Source organism: Giraffa tippelskirchi, chromosome 4, assembly GCF_054371585.1.
Source record: "Giraffa tippelskirchi isolate mGirTip1 chromosome 4, T2T-mGirTip1v1.2.pri, whole genome shotgun sequence".
In the NCBI taxonomy this organism is placed as follows: domain Eukaryota; kingdom Metazoa; phylum Chordata; class Mammalia; order Artiodactyla; family Giraffidae; genus Giraffa; species Giraffa tippelskirchi.
Genome location: NC_137278.1, coordinates 2,198,138 through 2,204,137, shown reverse-complemented (window position 1 = coordinate 2,204,137; position 6,000 = coordinate 2,198,138).

Genomic DNA, 6,000 nt, shown 5'->3' with positions numbered 1-6,000 from the left:
GACCAGCGGGATTTGATCACAGGACTGAGGGAAACAGACTCCATTCTTCAGTTCAGTTCAGTTCAGTCACTCGTTGTGTCCGACTCTTTGCGACCCCATGAACTGCAGCACGCCAGGCCTCCCTGTCCATCACCAACTCCCGGAGTTTACCCAAACTCATGTCCATCGAGTCAGTGATGTCATCCAACCATCTCATCCTCTGTCGTCCCCTTCTCCTCCTGCCCCCAATCCTTCCCAGCATTAGGATCTTTTCCAATGAGTCAACTCTTCGCATGAGGTGGCCAAAGTATTGGAGTTTCAGCTTCCACATCAGTCCTTCCAATGAACACCCAGGATTGATCTCTTTTAGGATGGATTGATTGGATCTCCTTGCAGTCCAAGGGACTCTCAAGAGTCTTCTCCAACACCACAGTTCAAAAGCATCAATTCTGCGGTGCTCAGCTTTCTTCACCATCCAACTCTCACATCCATACATGACCACTGGAAAAACCATAGCCTTGACTGGATGGACTTTTGTTGGCAAAGTAATGTCTCTGCTTTTAAATATGCTATCTAGGTTGGTCATACCTTCCTTCCAAGGAGTAAGCGTCTTTTAATTTCATGGCTGCAATCACCATCTGCAGTGATTTTGGAGCCCAGAAAATAAAGTCTGACACTGTTTCCACTGTTTCCCCATCTATTTCCCATGAAGTGATGGGACCAGATGCCATGATCTTAGTTTTCTGAATGTTGAGCTTTAAGCCAACGTTTTCACTCTCCTCTTTGACTTTCATCAAGAGGCTCTTTAGTTCTTCTTCACTTTCTGCCATAAGGGTGGTGTCATCTGCATATCTGAGGTTATTGATATTTCTCCCGGCAATCTTGATTCCAGCTTGTGTTTCTTCCAGCCCAGCGTTTCTCATGATGTACTCTGCATAGAAGTTACATAAGCAGGGTGACAATATAGAGCCTTGACGTACTCCTTTTCCTATTTGGAACCAGTCTGTTTTTCCATGTCCAGTTCTAACTGTTGCTTCCTGATCTGCATACAGGTTTCTCAAGAGACAGTTCAGATGGTCTGGTATTCCCATCTCTTTCAGAATTTTCCACAGTTTATTGTGATCCACACAGTCAAAGGCTTTGGCATAGTCAATAAAGCAGAAATAGATGTTTTTCTGGAACTCTCTTGCTTTTTCGATGATCCAGCAGGTATTGGCAATTTACAAACTCTTTTACACACCAGGACCCAGGGGAGGAGCAGTGACCCTGGGAGACTGAACCAGCTCTACCTGCCAGTATTGGAGAGCCCCCCGTGGAGGTGCAGGCTGGCAGCGGCTCACTGCAGGGGTGGGACACGGGCAGCAACGGTCCTGGGAGGTTCTCCTTGGCATGAACCCTCTTGGAGTTTGCCACAAACCCTACTGTAGAGCCTGCCGACTCCAGGGCTGGGTCACCTCAGGCCAGACCACTAACAGGGAGGGAGGGAGCCCCACCCATCGTCAGACAATTGGGTTAAAGTCTTACTGAGGCTGGCCTTGCCCACCAGAGCAAGACCCAGTTTTCGCCCACTGCCAGTCCCTCCCATCAGGAAGCTTACACAAGCCTCTTAGCTCCATCCACCAGAAGACAGTCAGAAGAAGCAAGAGGAACCAGAATCCAGCACAAAAACCACATCACAGAAAGTTAACTAAAATGAAAAGGCAGAGGATGGTGCCACAGATGAAGAGACAAGACAAAATTCGAGAAAAACAACTAAAGAAATTGGAAATGGGCAACATTCCAGAAAGGGAATTCAGAATCATGAGCGTGAAGATGATCCAGGATCTCAGGAAAAGCATGGAGCACATGCAGGAAATGTTAACCTAAGACCTAAAGACAGACAAACAGAGATGAACAGCACACTGCTCAGTCATGTCCAAACAGCACACTAGAAGGAATCAACAGTGAATAGTGAATAGGTGACCCAGAATACAGGCCAGTCGAAATCACTGTCACAAACAGAACACACAAAAAAAGAAAAGAAAAAAGAAATGAAGGTCGCCTAAGAGACCTCCTGCTGTTGTTGTGCGTCCAGCTTTTTGCGCTCCCTCAGACCTCAGCACGCCAGGCTTCCCTGTCCTTCACCAGCTCCCAGAGCTTGCGCAAACTCATGTCCATTGAGTCGGACAACCTTAAATGCACCAACATTCACATTATATGGGTCCCAGAAGGAGAAGAGAGAGAGAAAGGATTCAAGAAAATATTTGAAGAGCTAATAGCTAAAGACTTCCCTAACATGTGAAAGGAAGGAGTCAAACAGGTCCAGGAAGCACAGAGAGTCCCAGGCAGGATAAACCCAAGGAGAAACGCGCCGAGACACAGAATAATCCAACTGACAAAAATTAAAGGCAGAAATAAAATATTTACTCCCAACAAGGGAAGAATGGCAAATAACATACAGAGGAATGGCGTGATACACTTACAGTGATAAAAAGGAAGACCTGACAACCAGGAATACTCTACCTAGCAATGCTCTCATTCAGATTTGATGCGGAAATCACAAGCTTTCCAGGTAAGCAAAAGCTAAGAGAATCCAGCACCGCCAAACCAGCAGGCGCAGCCCAGGCCCGCCTCCTTCTCCCGAGTTTCCCAGCGAGGCTCGGGCTCCCCGCCCCGCTGGGGGCCAGACAGCTGCCTCACACTCACAGTGGCTCTGTTCGCGCCGCAGCCCTGTGAGGTGAGTCCGGCCCCACTTTCAGGAGAGGAGGCAGAGCCCGCAGGGTGGGGGTCCAGGCTACTCTGGGCGGCCCAGCCAGCCTCTGGGGCCACGGCCGGAGCCTGGAGCCCTGCTCTCAGCCCCATTCCTGCGGCTGTCCCCGCAGGCTTGGTTTCTTTCATCCTTTTGTCTTCTGGACCTTCTGTGGGCCTGGAGCGATCCCAGGTGTGAGGGCTGCAGGCTGGCCTCCCTGCCTTGAGCTGCAGGAGGTTCTGAGCTCGTCCCCTTCTGCATCCTAGGCCCCGGCTCTCCGCAGCTGGCTGGCCGGGCCGCACTCACTGCTCTGGTCTCACGGCTCCAGCATCACCCCTTTGTGCCTCCACGTCACTGGCCTTTGTTTATGGGGCCTGTTCTCCACACCCTCCCCGCTTTGCCCCCTGGCCCTCAAGCCTGCCTCCTGTTTGCAGGGCAGCCCCTGCCCTTGGGTACCTCTGGTCCCACACCAGCTGGAAAGGCCTCCTTGACTTTCCACCAACCCACGAGAAGCCTATTCTAGAATCCGGAACCACGTTCTGGGACCACTGGCCTGTGGGTCTGGCCTGGAGGGCTCCTCAGAGCAGGGGCCCTACAGGGCCAGCTTCACGTCCATGGCTCCTGGCAGCACGGGGTACGTGGGTCCATTTCAGGGGTGCTGGTGGGTGAGAGGGGGCCAGGGAATGGGCTGGATGGAGGGAGAGATGTTTGCAGTGGTCTAGCTGAACCGTGCATCAGTCTCCTGTTGTGGAAATGAACGAGACCCGTTATTACTCTGTTTAGTCTCAAAGGACATCAGTTGGAAGAGTCTCGGGGGCATAAAAGGGAAACCGAAGGATGCTACCTAGTCCCCTCACCCCAAGCGCCTGTCACGGGGGCGAGTCCTGCAGAGCTGGGGCCGCTCCTTCCTCAGCTTCTCCTCGCACAGCTCTGTGCGGTCTTGTGCAGGTTCTCTTTCTGCACGTGCGTGGCTGGCTCCCAGGCACGACGCCCCAGCTACTTCATTCCTTTGGAGTCTACAGAATGTTCCAGGAAGCAGTGTACCATGGAGAAGACTCTTGAGAGTCCCTTGGACTGCAGGGAGATCCAACCAGTCCATCCTAAAAGAAATCAACCCTGAATATTCATCGGAAGGACTGAGGCTGAAGCTCCAATACTTTGGCCACCTGATGCAAAGAACTGACTCATTGGAAAAGACCCCGATGATGGAAAAGACTGAGGGTAGGAGGAGAAGGGGACGACAGAGGAGGAGATGGTTGGATGGCATCACTGATTCACTGGACATGAGTTTGAGCAAACTCCAGGGGATGGGCAAGGACCGGGAAGCCTGGCGTGCTGCAGTCCATGGGGTCGCAAAGAGTCGGACACAGTTTAGCAAGTGAACAACAACATGACTGATTCGCCTCTTCCCTCAGAGATGGACGTTTATGTTGTCTCCAAGTATTTCATCATTGTAAATAATGTTGCCAGGGAACTTCCTTGGCGGTCCAGTGGAAGGACTCTGGGCTTCTACTGCAGGGGGCTCAGGTTGGATCCCTGGTCAGAGAACTAAGATGTCAAAAGCCATACAGCCAAAATAGAAAAAAAAAGAATGTCGTGAACATCCTCTGGTAGCCTGCGACTCCTGCAGCTGTTTCAGAGAGAGTGATTCCTGGAACGGGTCTGTGCGCTCACATGGCACCGAGGCCCATTCTTTGCTGGGCTTTAGGCACCACGGTTTCTCTTATTCAGACGGCACCCCTACCCTTGCAGCCCCTCCTCCTTGGTCCCCGCAGAGCTTCTGCGTAAGTTACGGTCTGGGATTAGAACTAGCCAGGACATCCACACCCCACTTCCTCTGCCCCAGACAGAAGCAGACGGCCCCAATTTCCAGCCTGCTCCAACTTCCCAAAGCAAGCCCACAGCTGGGGAACGCCTGTCCCGTATGCTGGGGGCTGGAAGCTCTTGCAAAGGGTCTGGGCGTGGCCAGGCGGCCCTGCTCGCCTCTGGTTTCATCCCTGAGTCCGGGCTCACACAAGAAGACAGGCACGAGGAAGTGCAGAGGCTGGCCAGTCTTGTCCACGTCCCTGGTCCCTGCAAGTGCCAGGCCCTTAGCTGTTTGCAGGGAGATTTAAAGACCCTGAGGATGGAGGCAAGCGGACAGGCTCCCTGGGAGAGCGGCTGCAGCAAGACCGCCTGGGCACAGACTTCGGCCCCTGGCGTTTCCCCTGTGTCAGCTTTTCTATTTTAGGCTGGTTGCTCCTCGTCAGGGAATTCTCAGCGAGCCATGGGAAACCCAGTGAGGTGGGTGCTGGGTCTGCCTGGCTTCCGCGCGCCCTGCCGCAGCCCTGGGGTCCCCTCCAGCCCCTGGGCGAGAGGCACACCTCAGGTCGGCACCCCCGCTCACCCACATGAAGGGCACCCTTTTCCTGGGTTAAGTGTCCCACCAAGAATGTTCCCATCTTGCGACCCAACTGGGCTCCTGGATCTTAGCCCACGGAAACAATCTGTAGACATGAAACCTTGGCAATGACCCAAGCGTGCAGCCAAGGGCTCGCAGAGGCCGTGGGAACTGGATCGAGGGTGCCTTGTGTGGTGATGCGGGAAAAGCCCGAGACAGGCACCTCGCAGGAGGGCTGGCTGCAAGGCGACTGTGGGTCCAGCCACGTGGAGATCGAATCTGCACGCAGAAGAGGGACACAGCGTAGACTCCAGGCCGAGGGCGGGTCAAGCCCCAGCTCTGCCGTCCACTTTGGCCTTGGGACTCTCTGAACCTCCGTCTTTCTCATCTGCGAAAATCACAACAGTTTACCCCCATGTTTGGGGTTTAAGGAGGCTGTGCTTACGATCCTCAGGCCAGGAGGACTCAGAAAGGCAAACAGTAGGCGCTCAGGAAGGGCAGCTGCAGTGGGTTTTAGAACACGGACAAATGGAAATAGTTTGACATGACAGGGAAGCAGGTGAAAAAGCAGCAGCTAGGTTTCTATTCCTTAAAAATGGCCGCAATGCCGCTGTTGCACAATCCACACCCGCTCCCCGCCACCCCCCAGCCCCCTACCCCCCGCCAACCCGGAAAAATACTCTAAAGCCTTTGAAAAAAATCCCCCGGCTCTTCGGGTCTCTGATTTCCATCTCTCCTGTCACAGGAGGTGCTTCTTTCTCACTGGCTGGGAACCTCTCTCCACAGGGGGAGCTGCCCGGGCCAAGAGGTGGGGGGAGCGGGTGTGCAGACCATTTGCGGATTGGAACAGGTGGGGCCTGGTTGTGGAAGCAGGCGCTGCGTTCCTGGGATTCCTGCGGGCGACCCGCCCAAC